The following is a 13,315-nucleotide window of genomic DNA, read 5'->3' as shown; positions in this document are numbered from 1 at the left end:
TTGCACATATAAAACATCCCAATGTCACATCAGGACCTCAGAGGAGCCAGGAATGTAGCTCCAATGGCCTGAAGCTCCTGCTGCTTCTGCTGCCACTACCTGCCATGGCAGGAGGAGTTGGCTATTGAAGCTGCTCCATGCTGGGCCCTGATTTTTTGGAGCATTGGGGGGCCAAAAGGATGGGCCCCCAGGAGTTGGCGCCCCTGCCATGTACAATGGCCTACCAAGGCTTTGATAAACCTCCTGGTTTTACTACAACGAGGGTTGTCTAACAAGCACCTGTCAGGCAGGAATGTCCAACAGCTCTCTGTGTGTGCACCCCAAATAACAAGATAAATTGGGGTGGTGTACAGCAGATTTCCATGTCCCCAAGTTTAATCACACCATGTCGAGGTAGATCAGGGAGTCCCCAACCTTCTGAGTAGCTCCTTTGCTGGTTCCCCTCCCCCCCAAATACACTACCTTCCCCTGTCTTTTTCCTTTCTGAGTGAGGAAACACCCAAATCTTGGAGGAGAGGCAGTGGAGAGGGAAGGGGTGGAAAGTGGGGGGAGACTTTTTTCATTCTGATGGGCAAGTCTAGATTTTAATCACAGTGAATTATTTCCCCAAGGCACACACATTTGCATGTCTGCTGCCTCCTCCATCTTAAGACTCTTCCATTTAAATCATCATCATCATCATCATCATCATCATCCAGCCTTAGGAAGAGTTCTGTAGAACTTAGAAATCTTACACACAACTTGGTGAAATTTGGGTTGGGCTAATAGAGGTACTGCCTAAAATAGATTTTGGTATTTTTCTTATGGGACAAGCAACACAGCTATCATCCCTCCTAAAAAACAAAAAAATCTGCAGAGTGTTTTTGCAAACCTGTCACACAAGACTACCAAACAGTTCTCTGTAACTCCCTACAGCCTTGATGTAACAGGGCCTCATTACACAGAACAATTCCCAATAGACCACTCTGAGCAGCTGCAAAAAAAGTTAAGACTTCTTTCCTGCCATCCCCTGCTCTTTAGATCCTTGTCTATGCTGGCATATTAGAGCTAGATGGAGTGGGTTGGCTGATTACTGGTAAAAAACAAAAAACTTGGCATCATAGGGTGTTACCCTTTGCCCTTAAAGAGGCAGTTGTGTATCCACTTCTTTAGAAGCCTACTCTAGACCCAGTGGTGCATAATAGGTAAAAGGTAAAGGACCCCTGGACAGTTAAATCCAGTCAAAGGCAACTATGGGGTTGCGGCGCTCATCTCGCTTTCTGGCTGAGGGAGCTGGCGTTTCCACAGACAGTTTTCCGGGTCATGTAGCCAGCATGACTAAACCGCTTCTGGCACAACGGAACACCGTGATGGAAACCAAAGCACACGGAAACACCATTTACCTTCCCACCTCAGTGGTACCTATTTATCTACTTGCACTGGCGTGCTTTTGAACTGCTAGGTTGGCAGGAGCTGGGACAGGGCAACGGGACCTCACTCCATTGCGGGGATTTGAACCACCGCCCTTCCGATCGGCAAGTCCAAGAGGCTCAGTGGTGCATAATACTGTAACTATAAACCAATGCCAATTGCCAACACTCCTTTCTTGACAAAGCTGGTGGAGAGAGGATGGTTGTGGAGCAACCGTAGGTATTCCTGGATGAGACTGTTTAATTGGATCCACTACAATCTGGGTTTATAGCTGGTTTTGGAACTGAATCCGCCTTGCTCGCCCTGAGAGTTGATCTTTATTGTGAGAGAGATGACCTAGTTACTTATCCTTGATCTCTCAGCAACTTTCAATACCATTGATCCCATGATAGGCATCCTCCTAGGTCAACTCTGTGGGATGGGTATCGGAAGCACTGTCTTATAGTCATTCCATTCATATCTTCAGGCCGTGCGCAGAGAGTATCACTGGGAGTGTACTCATTGCAAGTTTTAGATCAAGGTTTCATCAGTATACTGATGATGCACATCTCTACTAACATATGAACCAGGAGAGGTTGTGAAAGCTCTGGATCAGTGGCTGAATGCAGTGGTGGATGGTGTCCCAGCTACATTAGTAAAAAAGCAATGATTTGACTGCACTATAAACATGCAACACCAGATGGCGCCAGAGAGCAGGAAATTTTAAAACAAGGTTTTCCATAGGGGTTTTCTCCCTTTTGTTATAACGATATAATTTCTGGCTTATTTATAGTGGTTTTTTCCCTGTGTGTAGACCACCCTGTGTTTGAATCCTGGGAAGACAGAGGTTCTATGGGTGGGTAGTTCTCATGTCCGAGATAGATGCAGGTTACTTGTTCAGCATGGGGTCGCACTCTCTCTGAAGGAGCAAGTGTGTCGCTATAGACCCAAGTCCTCTGTTACTGGAGTACCTTTTGCCAGCTCTGTCTGGCTCACCAACTATGGCTGTTCCTGGAGCTAGCGATAACATGACCACTGCAGTCCGTTAACTGGTTACCTTGAGACTAGATTACTCTATGTGGGGCTGCAGGTTAGGTCAGGGTATGTTAGTGACTGCCTGAACACTTGTATCCCAGCTGGATTACTGAGATCTACAGGTGTGTAGCTGGTTGTCCCCTGAGTTGGTGAAGCTCATCTGGTAATAAGAAACAGAACATTTAGTTTTATTGGCCCAGTCCTATGGAATGCTCTGCCAACAGAGATTCAGCAGGCACCTTCTGCCTTAAGCTTTAAAACTTTTCTATACTGCCAAGTGTGTATACAGGCAGTGACCATTTTAGGCACATCCAATTGACACGCAATCACTGATGCACGGGTCCTTTTGGAAGAGGGAGGAATGGGGACAGGGCATAATGGAGCCGGGGCCGCTTATGCATGCTCTGCCGATCTGCGCAGGGGCTCGGGAACACAACCCTCCTGCAAAATGGTCGCTGCCTGTCCTGGCAATTAAGAAAATATCCTGCTATAATAGTTGATCTCTAATTTCAAATTTTATATTGTTTTTTGCTGCATGGTTTTATTGCTGTGAACCGCTCTAATTTCCTTATGACTAGCCATATCAAAATATTTTAAATAATTCAAAACAGTGCCATTGAGCAAGTCCTAAAATGGATTCTGAACTGTAGTTGATGCAATGCATCTCATGTGATCCACCACTATTTTAACTGTTGTCCTTTCAACACCATTGGATTCCCAATGAACTCAAAAGCTAATTATTTACTAGAGATAAATCATTATTGAACAACAATTTCTTTTTCTTCTTCATGTTCTCTTCTGTGCATTTTAGCTAAAATAATTTTAGTTATAATCTTTGCAGGTGAAGGAGGAATCTGTCAGGGATTGTTTTTGTTTTGCTTTGCTGATGGTGCTCTGTGAAGGGCTAGGCATGCTCTCGATGCTATATAAGGGAACAGGAATATTGCAGACATTTGGAATGAGAGCCTTGCCCAAGGCCACTGTTGGGTGAGTTTGCATCATAGATGCAAGTAGCCTTCTAAAAGTATGTAGGTACCTGGAAGCTCACACTGTCCCACAAGGTGGAGTTCTAGTTCTTCCACGATGACCCTATCTCCACAGACTTCAGTTTCACATTTCCCTTAAACAAAGGAACAGTCGCTCTCCCTTCAAATAGCAAGGACACCGAGCCAGAAAAAGAAGGTCAAAGGCTTTGGAAGCAGTATTTGTTGAAATCATTTCAGGGAACAGGATGAGATTCTCTCTCAAAGATAGATACCAAAATGACCAAAGTTCACAAAGCCCCAGTGAATTCTGCCCTTTAGCAGCACCAATCCCAATTATATGCCCGGCATGCGAGGGAAGGAACGAACACCTCAAGGTAGTGGCTCAGAATAGGAACACCATCATGCTTCGACAACTAATGTCAAATCCGTTGCCATGCTGGAAACAATTCATAATGAAACAGGATAGGGAGTTGTCGTACCTCTGCTCACGTTAGTCATCGCTCTCCTAAGGATGTTTTACAGCCGAATTATAAGGCATAGTGCTAGTATGAACAGATTATTAGCAGAAATGGTGGTGGCAGCGCAAGAGAAAGTATTGTTGTTGTTGTTGTTAATAATAATTGAAGGTTTATACCTGCAGGTCTCAGGGCAGTTACAACACAAAATCATAATATAAAATACATAATCAAAATAAAAACGAAAACAACCCAATAATGCCCCCCCAACCCACATTTTTAAAGGGCATCAGATGTCAATTCACCAAAGGCCTGGTTAAAGAGGAACGTTTTTGCCTGGTGCCTAAAGGTGTATAATGAAGGTGCCAGGCGAACTTCCCTGGGGAGAGCATTCCACAGATGGGGAGCCACTGCAGAGAAGGCCCGTTCTTGTGTTGCCACCCTCCGGACCTCTTGAGGAGGCAGCACATGAAGGAGGGCCTCAGAAGGTGATCTCAGGGTCTGGGTAGGTTCATATGAACAGAGGCGGTCCTTGAGGTGTTGCAGTCCTGAGCCGTTGATAACTTCAAAGGCAGGAGGAGATAAAGTGCAGGATTGGGTTTCGGGAGCAAAATTTAGCTTCCTGACAATTTCAGCTATCGCTTTCTTTTTTTGAAAGATCTCAGAGACTTAAGGCCACCTTAGGCCAGCTGATTCCAGATGTCATACAAAGGCAAAAACTTGTTAAGTCACCGAGTTCATTATTGTTGTATTTTTACTGCCGGGGAGGGAGAGAGGCACTTGTGAGGTGTTCTACCTCAGGTGTCACAATAACTTTACCAGCCTGGGATACCTAACTGTGTGTGTCTCTGTGGTGCGTGCCATTTGCTGTTCTATACCAGGCAGCAAAATGTCCCTGGCTGATCCTGCTCTTCCAGTTGTAGGACTTCCAGAAAGCAGAAGTGTTTCTGATTGAGATTCCCAGTGACAAGGCGTCAAGTGCCCCTCTCAGCTCTTTGTTCTGCAGCAAGAATGGTGTGGCAGGGAGCAAATGCCACAGCCACCCCTCACATCACTTTCTGTAGCTGCTAACAGCTTTGGGCTTGATACTCCTTGGCTGGCTGCCTTATGAAAAACCAGGTACAGGTTACAAAGACCACACATCCCAGGTTTCCTGGCAGGAGAGGAAGAGTCTCTTTCATCATGGCAACGCCTCCTGTCATCTTGCTTTCCTTCTTGGTCAGTGTTTAACTTTGGCTCTGCTGCCCACGCAACAGTGGGCACTGTTGTCCCAGCAGGTATCATCATGCATCACATGTCCTGGTAATTTGTGAGGGTGTCCCATCATCAGCCTGGACCACGGTGCCGTCATTAGACAACACACAGTCTCCATTTTAAGGTGTGTCTCCTACTGCCAGCGCTGCTGGCTATTAGGTTTTTGTTTTCAAGTATGTGACGGGTTTAAAGGTTTGGTAGGCAATCTTTAAAATGTCACTGTAATTTGAAGAGAGCACATCTGGGAAAGCACCTCTGAAACAACACCTCATATGTGTATTAAATGCAAAGCTTCCCAGAGCAACTTGCTGAATGTAGATACCTTCTTGACCAACTCATTCCTCCATCAGCAGCCCCTACACCATATCACCAGGCTCCCACACCCAAACCCCTTCAGTGGCAGAATTGTTTTATAAAGAGGTGCACAGGACTGCAGAGAACTCCCCATGACCTCCCTTGTTCCCTTTTAAGGGCAATGGCACCCACCTGAGAAGTACCAGAACTGAGTTCTGGTGCGTTCTGGCTGCATAAACTATGTTAGAAGTCGACCGATTTCATTACTTTTCTTCATAATATTAGGTGCTTCATTTTGAAAGATATGTCAGATTTATGGGAGCATAAGAGAAATGGAAAGTTGTACACACTGTCTGGTTACACAGATTTCTCTTTCTTTATGCACAGATATGTTTTTAAATGGAAACAAGAATTCTGTTTTGGGAGGTTTATTGCTTAGCTTCCTTCTGAAGCCATGATCTTTTATAGGGGCAATAACACTAGATCTGCCACAGATACTCCAGGTCACAAATATAAGCTATTTACTTCAAATGCAAAATAATCAAAAGGACCAGATGCAGTTAGGAGAACAAGGATACCCTAATCCTTTAATGCCGTTAGACAGATACAAATAGGACATCACTATTGAGCTTTGTCATAAGATCAAAAGCTTTTGCCAGGTGTTTTAAAAAAGCAAGGCCTTTTCAGCCAAGAACCCATCCATAAAAATTTAAATGCAGCTTGACAATGGCGACGGCTTTGGGTCCTTAAATAATACTGACATTGTCCCATTAGATCACTGCCTGGCAGGAAGTCATAGCAGTTCGTCAGTTTACACTGGATTTCAAATGGGAGCTAGCAGTGATACAAGAAATGATTCAGAGTCCAATCCCGTGGTTGTTAGAAGAAGGGGAACCGCAAGATGATGAAACTGAAATGATGAAATTTCCTTTGACCCGAGTGAAAGGTGGACGGGCATCGAGCTAAACAACTTGTACCAGCAGCTTCTGATCTCCTCTTGCTCTTTGGCAGCACGTAGACATGTTAGCACTTACAATGATACAAAGAGGAAGAAATGCAATCGCCCAGTCCAGGCATATAGCCAGTTTAGAGTGTGTGCACAGAGGGAGGGAGGAAAGGAAGGGAAGGGAAGGAAGGAGAGGTTTCTCCAAAGATACATTGGGGCAGCAGAATTAGTAAAGGCAAAACGAGGAAAAGCAAAATAGAAATAGTCGAATTTAAATTTTCCAAGCACCTTTTAATGTTTTAGAAAGTGAACTGGAACCATTAAGAGCTAAGTGCCCAGTCATCTCAACACTTCTGGCCAAAGCACCGGAGAGCCACAGGTTATTTCTTCCTGGCAGACCCAGCTACTGTGCAATTAAGGGTGAAACGAGGCAAGGAGAGATGACCTTTGCTCCCCATTAGATGCCCTAGATGCTTCAGGCCTGACTGCACTGCAGGAGCAGTAAACGTGTCACCTGCAGGGTCACACAAGGTTCTTTAAAAAGTAGTAAAGGAGAGTGGGCAGGGGTCAACTTTGAATGCTGGGAGGCGAATGGTAATAGCTCAGAGGGAGAGCATCTGCTTTGTAAGCAATGCCTGGCTTCCCCAGTTAGGACTGGTGAGAGGGGGGCAAGAGTCCCCTGCCCCAAACCCTCGAGGCTGCTTCTGGTCTTCACTGACAATCCTGAGCTAGATGGCACAATGGCACTCAGTATAAGGCAGACCCTATGAATTAGGGAATGTAGGGAGGTGAGATGTAACCCTTGCCCCCCCAACCCTCAATCATGATCAGAACCTCTCCTCACCACACCCTCCTATTGGAGCAGAAAAGCCCAGGGCTGTAGTGATATATCATCCAAAACCAGTTTGAAGTCCACATTTAAACCCCTCGAATCATGATGTGTGTGTCTGTGTGCCATGCAAAAAATCATGGAAAAGCCGTGAAGCCAACCAACGCCTCTCCATAGTTCCATCCTTATTTCAGACATTGTGAAATATCACGATGTTGAAAACTAGGTACCGTATTTTGCGCCCCATAAGACGCTCCGGCCCATAAGACGCACCTAGTTTTTTTGGGGGGAAATAAAGAAAAAAAAATTATTTTCCCCCCCAGGTGCGGGGCTGGAAGAACCAGGTCGGGGAACAGTGGGAAGGCACGCTCTGCCTCCCCGCTGTCCCCCGAGCTTGTGGGGCTGGCGATGGGGAGAAGTGCACCAGTCCCGGGACGGCAGGCAGCTCTATGCCGCCATCCCGAGCGGGGCGGGACGTAGCAGGCAGCTCTGCACGAACACCAGGAGCGGGGAGGAGCTTAGCGCCCCGCTCCGGATGGCAGCGCAGAGCTGCGCTGGTCCCAGGACCGCAGGCAGCTCTGCACGGCCACCGGGAGCGGGGCGGAGCTTCTCCCCCGGCTCCCGGTGGCCGTGCAGAGCTGCGCGCAGGGACTGCAGGCAGCTCTGCGCAACCCTCAGAGCCGGTCTCCCGAGGGTTGCGCAGAGCTTCCTGAAGCCTGGAGAGCAAGAGGGGTCGGTGCGCACCGACCCCCCTCGCTCTCCAGGCTTCAGCGAAAGCCTGCATTCGCCCCATAAGACGCAGGCACATTTCCCCTTCATTTTTGGAGGGGAAAAAGTGCGTCTTATGGGGTGAAAAATACGGTATTGCCCAGCCCTACTCTTTGCCTCCACGTACATAGTTCTTAAGAGAAACAGACATGCATGTTACAAAATTAAAACTGGTTCCTGCGCTGCAGGCTGGAGTTAGAGGCAGGTTGGAGGTGCAAAAGGATTGAAGATGTGTAGTCTAAGGGACGTGGCTGAAGAGCTGCCACCCACGGAGAACAGCCCAAGTTAGACCAACACGCTGCTATTTACAAAAAGAGCAGAAATGCAAGTATCCCTGATGGAGATAAAGTTCAGGATTTTTGCTTTCAAAAGTCAAACACAATTATGTTCCCACGAGCCCTCAGGTCACTTATTTTTAGTAGTTCAACAATGGAGTGCAGCTATTTATTAGATTTTGTTTCAATGATGTTTTTTCCTTGAGCTGCTTTTTATGGATATTTATTTGGATATATATTTTTTTATTATAAGCAGCTGGAGGGTAAGTGCAGATGGGCATGTCGAGGTGGGGGAAAGGCCATCCTATGGGAGATGAACCATCAGACCCAAAGTCCTGCCAGACTCATAGACTTTAAGAGTTGGAAGGTACCTCAAGGGTCATCTAGTCCAACCTCCTGCAATGCAGGGATCTTTTGCCCAACATGGGGCTCGAACCCACAACCCTGAGATTAAGAGTTTCATGCTTTTCCAGCTGAGCTATCCCAGCAGCCATTTCCTCCCACTGAGAGGAAAAATAGTACATTTGTCCCAACGTCCATGTCCATTTCTTCCCATTGCCATGGAAATAGGAGGGTTTTGGGTCCACCACCAACATGAACCCAGAATACCGGCTTTTTACCTTCTCCACCAGATCACCAACAGCAGAGGAGCAACAACAATGGATCTGACCACAGAGACAAGCATGTGGTGTCCGAAAGGGAACTTCCCACTATCAATGGAGACAGAGCTTTGCAACAAAAATTCCAGGTCATGTGGCCAGCATGACTAAGCCGCTTCTGGCGAACCAGAGCAGCGCACAGAAACGCCGTTTACCTTCTGACCGGAGCGGTACCTATTTATCTACTTGCACTTTGATGTGCTTTCGAACTGCTAGGTTGGCAGGAGCAGGGACCGAGCAACGGGAGCTCACCCCATTGCGGGGATTTGAACCGCCGACCTTCTGATCGGCAAGTCCTAGGCTCTGTGGTTTAACCCACAGCGTCCCCCGCGTCCCCACACAAGGCATATACACACACCTCTCTCTCTCTCTCTCTCTCTCTCTCTCTCTCTCTCTCTCTCTCTCACACACACACACACACACACACAGACAGACACACCACTTATGTAACTGCTTAATTCTTCAAAGAATCCTGGTTCTAGTTTGGCAAGGCTGCTGGGAATTTTGTTAGAGATCATCCCCAGAGACTACAGTTCCCAGGGTTCTCTGGGGCTACAGAGGAACTTGCAAGCCAGTTTAGGCCTGGAATATAGGTGCCTTCCCTTGATGGACACCCCCCACCAACACAAACACTACCCCACTTTTGCCTGTTGGATTTTGGATTTCGGAGCAAAGCTGACCATTTGAAAACAAAACGTTTTCCTCGGAATAAAATCCAACAGCAGCTGTTTAAGAGGTCAGCAGTTTTAGGCTGCTAAATTGAGACTTGTTAGCGCCACAAAAAACTGGAGAGCATTTCTGCACGGTGCCAGCATGTAACTCAGCTACTAAAGAGGCAAGGTTGGGTTGGGCTGGTCGCTCCAATGTGCCGTAAGAGAAGCTTTTTTTGCTTTGTTACTAAGCCTGAGAAAAATAGTGTGAGATTGACTTATTCATTGCTTGTACTGTATAGTTCAGGGGTCAGCAAACTTTTTCAGCAGGGGGCCGGTCCACTGTCCCTCAGACTTTGTGGGACGCTGGACTATATTTTGGGGGTGGAAATGAACGAATTCCTATGCCCCACAAATAACCCAGAGATGCATTTTAAATAAAAGGCCACATTCTACTCATGTAAAAACACACTGATTCCTGGACCGTCCGCTGGCCAGATTTAGAAGACAATTGGGCCTTAGTTTGCCTACCGGTGGATTGCTAGAGGTTCCCTGCACCTGGGCTATATACCTTTCAGAGGCACATGATGCCATCAATCTCATGCTGATGACTGAATTTCCTCTGCGGGTGGGGGCAGAGGGGTTTAAGTGGGTGGGTCCAAAAGCCAACCCTTTTCTCTCTTGCCTTAGCCTTCCCCAGCCAGCTGGCTCCTGGGGGAAGGGACCTACTGCTCTTGCCAGAGGCCTGGCCTGAGGACTTGCAGAGGGCTTCTGAAATTATGCCAAGGAGCAAATGTGGATTTAGGATTGCAGGTGGCCCACCCCAGGGACAACTGGGAGAGATTGTCCCAGGATCCAGAGTGCATTGTTATCAACATGCTGATCACCTGCAGCTCCTTTACCTTTAATACCAAGGAAGCTGTTGGCTTAATCACCACCATCACCACAATTTTATTATTTATGTGCAATTAGTTATATGGGCTGGGTAAGGGCTAATAAACTGAGGCTTAACCAAAACAAGACAGGGGTGCTTTAGCTCAGCAAAGTGATGAACAGGGGTCCAACCAGTTCTCGATGGGGTGGTATTCCCCCTGATGAATCAGGTCCACAGATTGTCGGTTTTCCTGGATTCAGCCTCGTCCCTAGGTGCCCATGTGCCAATGGTCAAGAGCAGGCTTCCTCAACCTTGGCCTTCCAGATGTTTTGAGACTACAATTCCCACCATCCCTGGTCCTGCTAGCTAGGGATCATGGGAGTTGTAGGCCAAAAACATCTGGAGGGCCGCGGTTGAGGAAGCCTGGTCAAGAGTGTCTCAGCTCAGCTTTGACCGCTGTGCAGGCTGTTACTGTTGAGGTCAGATCTGGTCATGGAAACAAACATGTCCAATTGCAGATGGACTTGGTCGCTGCCATGGACCAACCTTTGAAGAGCCTCAGAATGCAGCAGTAAGGATGCCCATAGGATCACATTACATCTGACCTACAACAGCTGCATGGTTTGCCATTTGTTTCCAGGCAAAATTTGGAGTGGTGTTTCTTGGAGTGGTAAATCCCTAAAGCAGTGTTTCCCAACCGGTGTTCCGCGGCACACTACTGTGCCGTGAGACATTGGCTGGTGTGCCGTGGGAGGGAGGCGGGCGAGGCGGGCGGTGAGAGGCGGCGGCGAGGATCCGCGTCGAGCCGGGGGCGGCTCCGCGGTGGTGGTGCCGAGCGGCGGGGCAGCGCGTGCAAAAGGGAGGAGCGCGAGACAGCGGAGGAGGAGGAGGCCGGCATGTCCGGGCAGCAGCAGCAACAACAGCAGCAGCAACTCCCGGCGACGGCTCCTCAAGCCCTGCCGCCGCCCCCTCCTCCGCCCGCTATCGCCGCCACCACCACAACAGCCGCCGCCGCCTCAGTTGCCGCCGTCCCTCAGTCCCTCGCTCTGCTGCCTCCTCCCACCCCCAAAGCTTGGAGGTTCCCCGGCAAGGGGGAGGGAAAAAACTTTCACTTTCGTGCGTCCCTCCCGGCGTGACGCTGCGCGCTGACGTCACGGGGCTGTGCCGCGGTGGTGTGCCGCAAGATTTTTTTTCATTAAACAGGTGTGCCGTTGCCCAAAAAAGTTTGGGAAACACTGCCCTAAAGGACTTGGGTCCAAGATTCCAGGGGGACCTCTTCCTCCCATACTCATTATGATCTAGCAGGGAGGACCTTTCCAGACAAATCTGATGTTGTTCTTCTAGTCAAGTTCCCTCTTATTGCTGTTATATATTTAATTTGTGGCTCTTAAATTACGGTTTTAATTGCTATAATCTGCCTCGTGTAACAAAAGTGCATTAGAAAAGGTGGCTATAACTTTTTATGTAAGTAAATAAAATAGAATGGTACACTCAAATATCCAGAAAAGAGATGTAACAAAGTGTGAAATGTTTAGTATTTATTCTTTTGTGTGAAACTTCATGCAAACTTTTTTGTTTTGAATGAATATCTTATTACAGCAAGAGGACATTATTCTGAGAATCAAGAGTTGTCAGCTAGAGGTGAACTTTAAAGTTTAGAAGTAAATCTGTAGAACTACTGTCAATATCCTACTTCTCGGTTTGAGTATCAGTTCTGCGGAGATGTCTATTAAGCGTATTGTTTGAACTTTGAAATCTGAGTTGTGACATGGTGGGGGAGGGGCAAACATATCATCCGGCTGAACTGCAAAGAAACCAGTGCAGCAAAATTAATTGTTTAAAAGTGTTTTAAAATGGCAATTCTGTGCACACTTACTTGGGAGTAAGCCTGACTGGCAGGCTGGATTTCTGAGTAAATATATGCAGGTTGTCTGTGTGTCATCTAATTGTCCAGTCACAAAGGCCATGCTGAGTCATCAATAGTTTCAGAGTGCTTTTCTACAGAATATTGCAATCCTTATTTTAATCTGAACTGAACAAGGGCTTTCCACTTAAAAAATAAAGGAAAGGAAACTACAGTACATACATTAGTGGTTGGACAAGCCACAAGAGACTGGCCTGAGCCTTTTTGCACCCATGTCTCTTAACCAGCAGCTTATGTGAGGGGTTCAGGAGACAGAAGGTGGGGGAGAGAATGATAAATATATATAATGTGGCTTTGGATATGGGAGCCATGCGGTGGAAGAAGCCGGTGGACTGGGCTGTATTAGCAGCTCTGTCTGGGTGGCGGGTCACCCTTGTGGTTTGCAAACCAGAAAGGTGGGGTAGCAGAGGAGGAAGAATAATAAAGAAAAGGCTGATCCGGTGTGATTAGTGAGCAAACGGCCTGCAGCAAATCCCATCTGGCACATCCGTTTGATTAATAGCCCAACAGGCGCAAGCAAGAAACGCAGACAACAGGACAGCAGCCTCAGTAAGGAAAGCGAGCGTGGAGTGGGGTGGTGGTGGGAAGAAATGAGGGGCAACTCTCAGAGAGGAGAGGAGCAATCCTAGAATTGTAGAGTTGGAAGAGACCCCCGGGGTCATCTAGTCCAACCCCCGGCAAGGCTGGAATCTTTTTGCCCAGCGTGGGGCTCGAACCCACGACCCTGAGATTAATATGCAGTCAAGTTGCAAGGTAGGACAGAAGAAGGTTAGTGCAGCTAGACAGGTGACAAGGAAGGAGCTGGAGACCAGCCGGTCGCCTCTACCTGGGAGCAGCTCTGCAGATCCGCGCGGGGCTTCGCGTGGTGCCTCCTCCGGATTCCTCCAGCTGCACATTTATTAGTTGATCTCTGCCATCCCCGGTGACGCTGCCCACTCCAGAGCGGCGGCGGGAGGAGGTGGATTTCCTTAAGGTGG

General features: G+C 47.7%; 1 protein-coding gene across 1 annotated transcript in view; it reads right to left on the bottom strand.

The window, feature by feature from the left end:
* The window catches only part of LDB3 (LIM domain binding 3), a 155,936-nt gene extending 142,621 nt beyond the window's left edge, over positions 1 to 13,315 (bottom strand). The window contains exon 1 of the mRNA XM_082222374.1: positions 13,165 to 13,315. The gene's annotated coding sequence lies outside the window, so the exon portion shown is untranslated. The remainder of the gene's footprint in view (positions 1 to 13,164) is intronic.

Source organism: Podarcis vaucheri, assembly GCF_965113315.1.
Source record: "Podarcis vaucheri genome assembly, chromosome: 5".
In the NCBI taxonomy this organism is placed as follows: domain Eukaryota; kingdom Metazoa; phylum Chordata; class Lepidosauria; order Squamata; family Lacertidae; genus Podarcis; species Podarcis vaucheri.
Note: the sequence above shows the minus strand (reverse complement) of the source record. Positions and strands in the feature narration are given on the sequence as shown.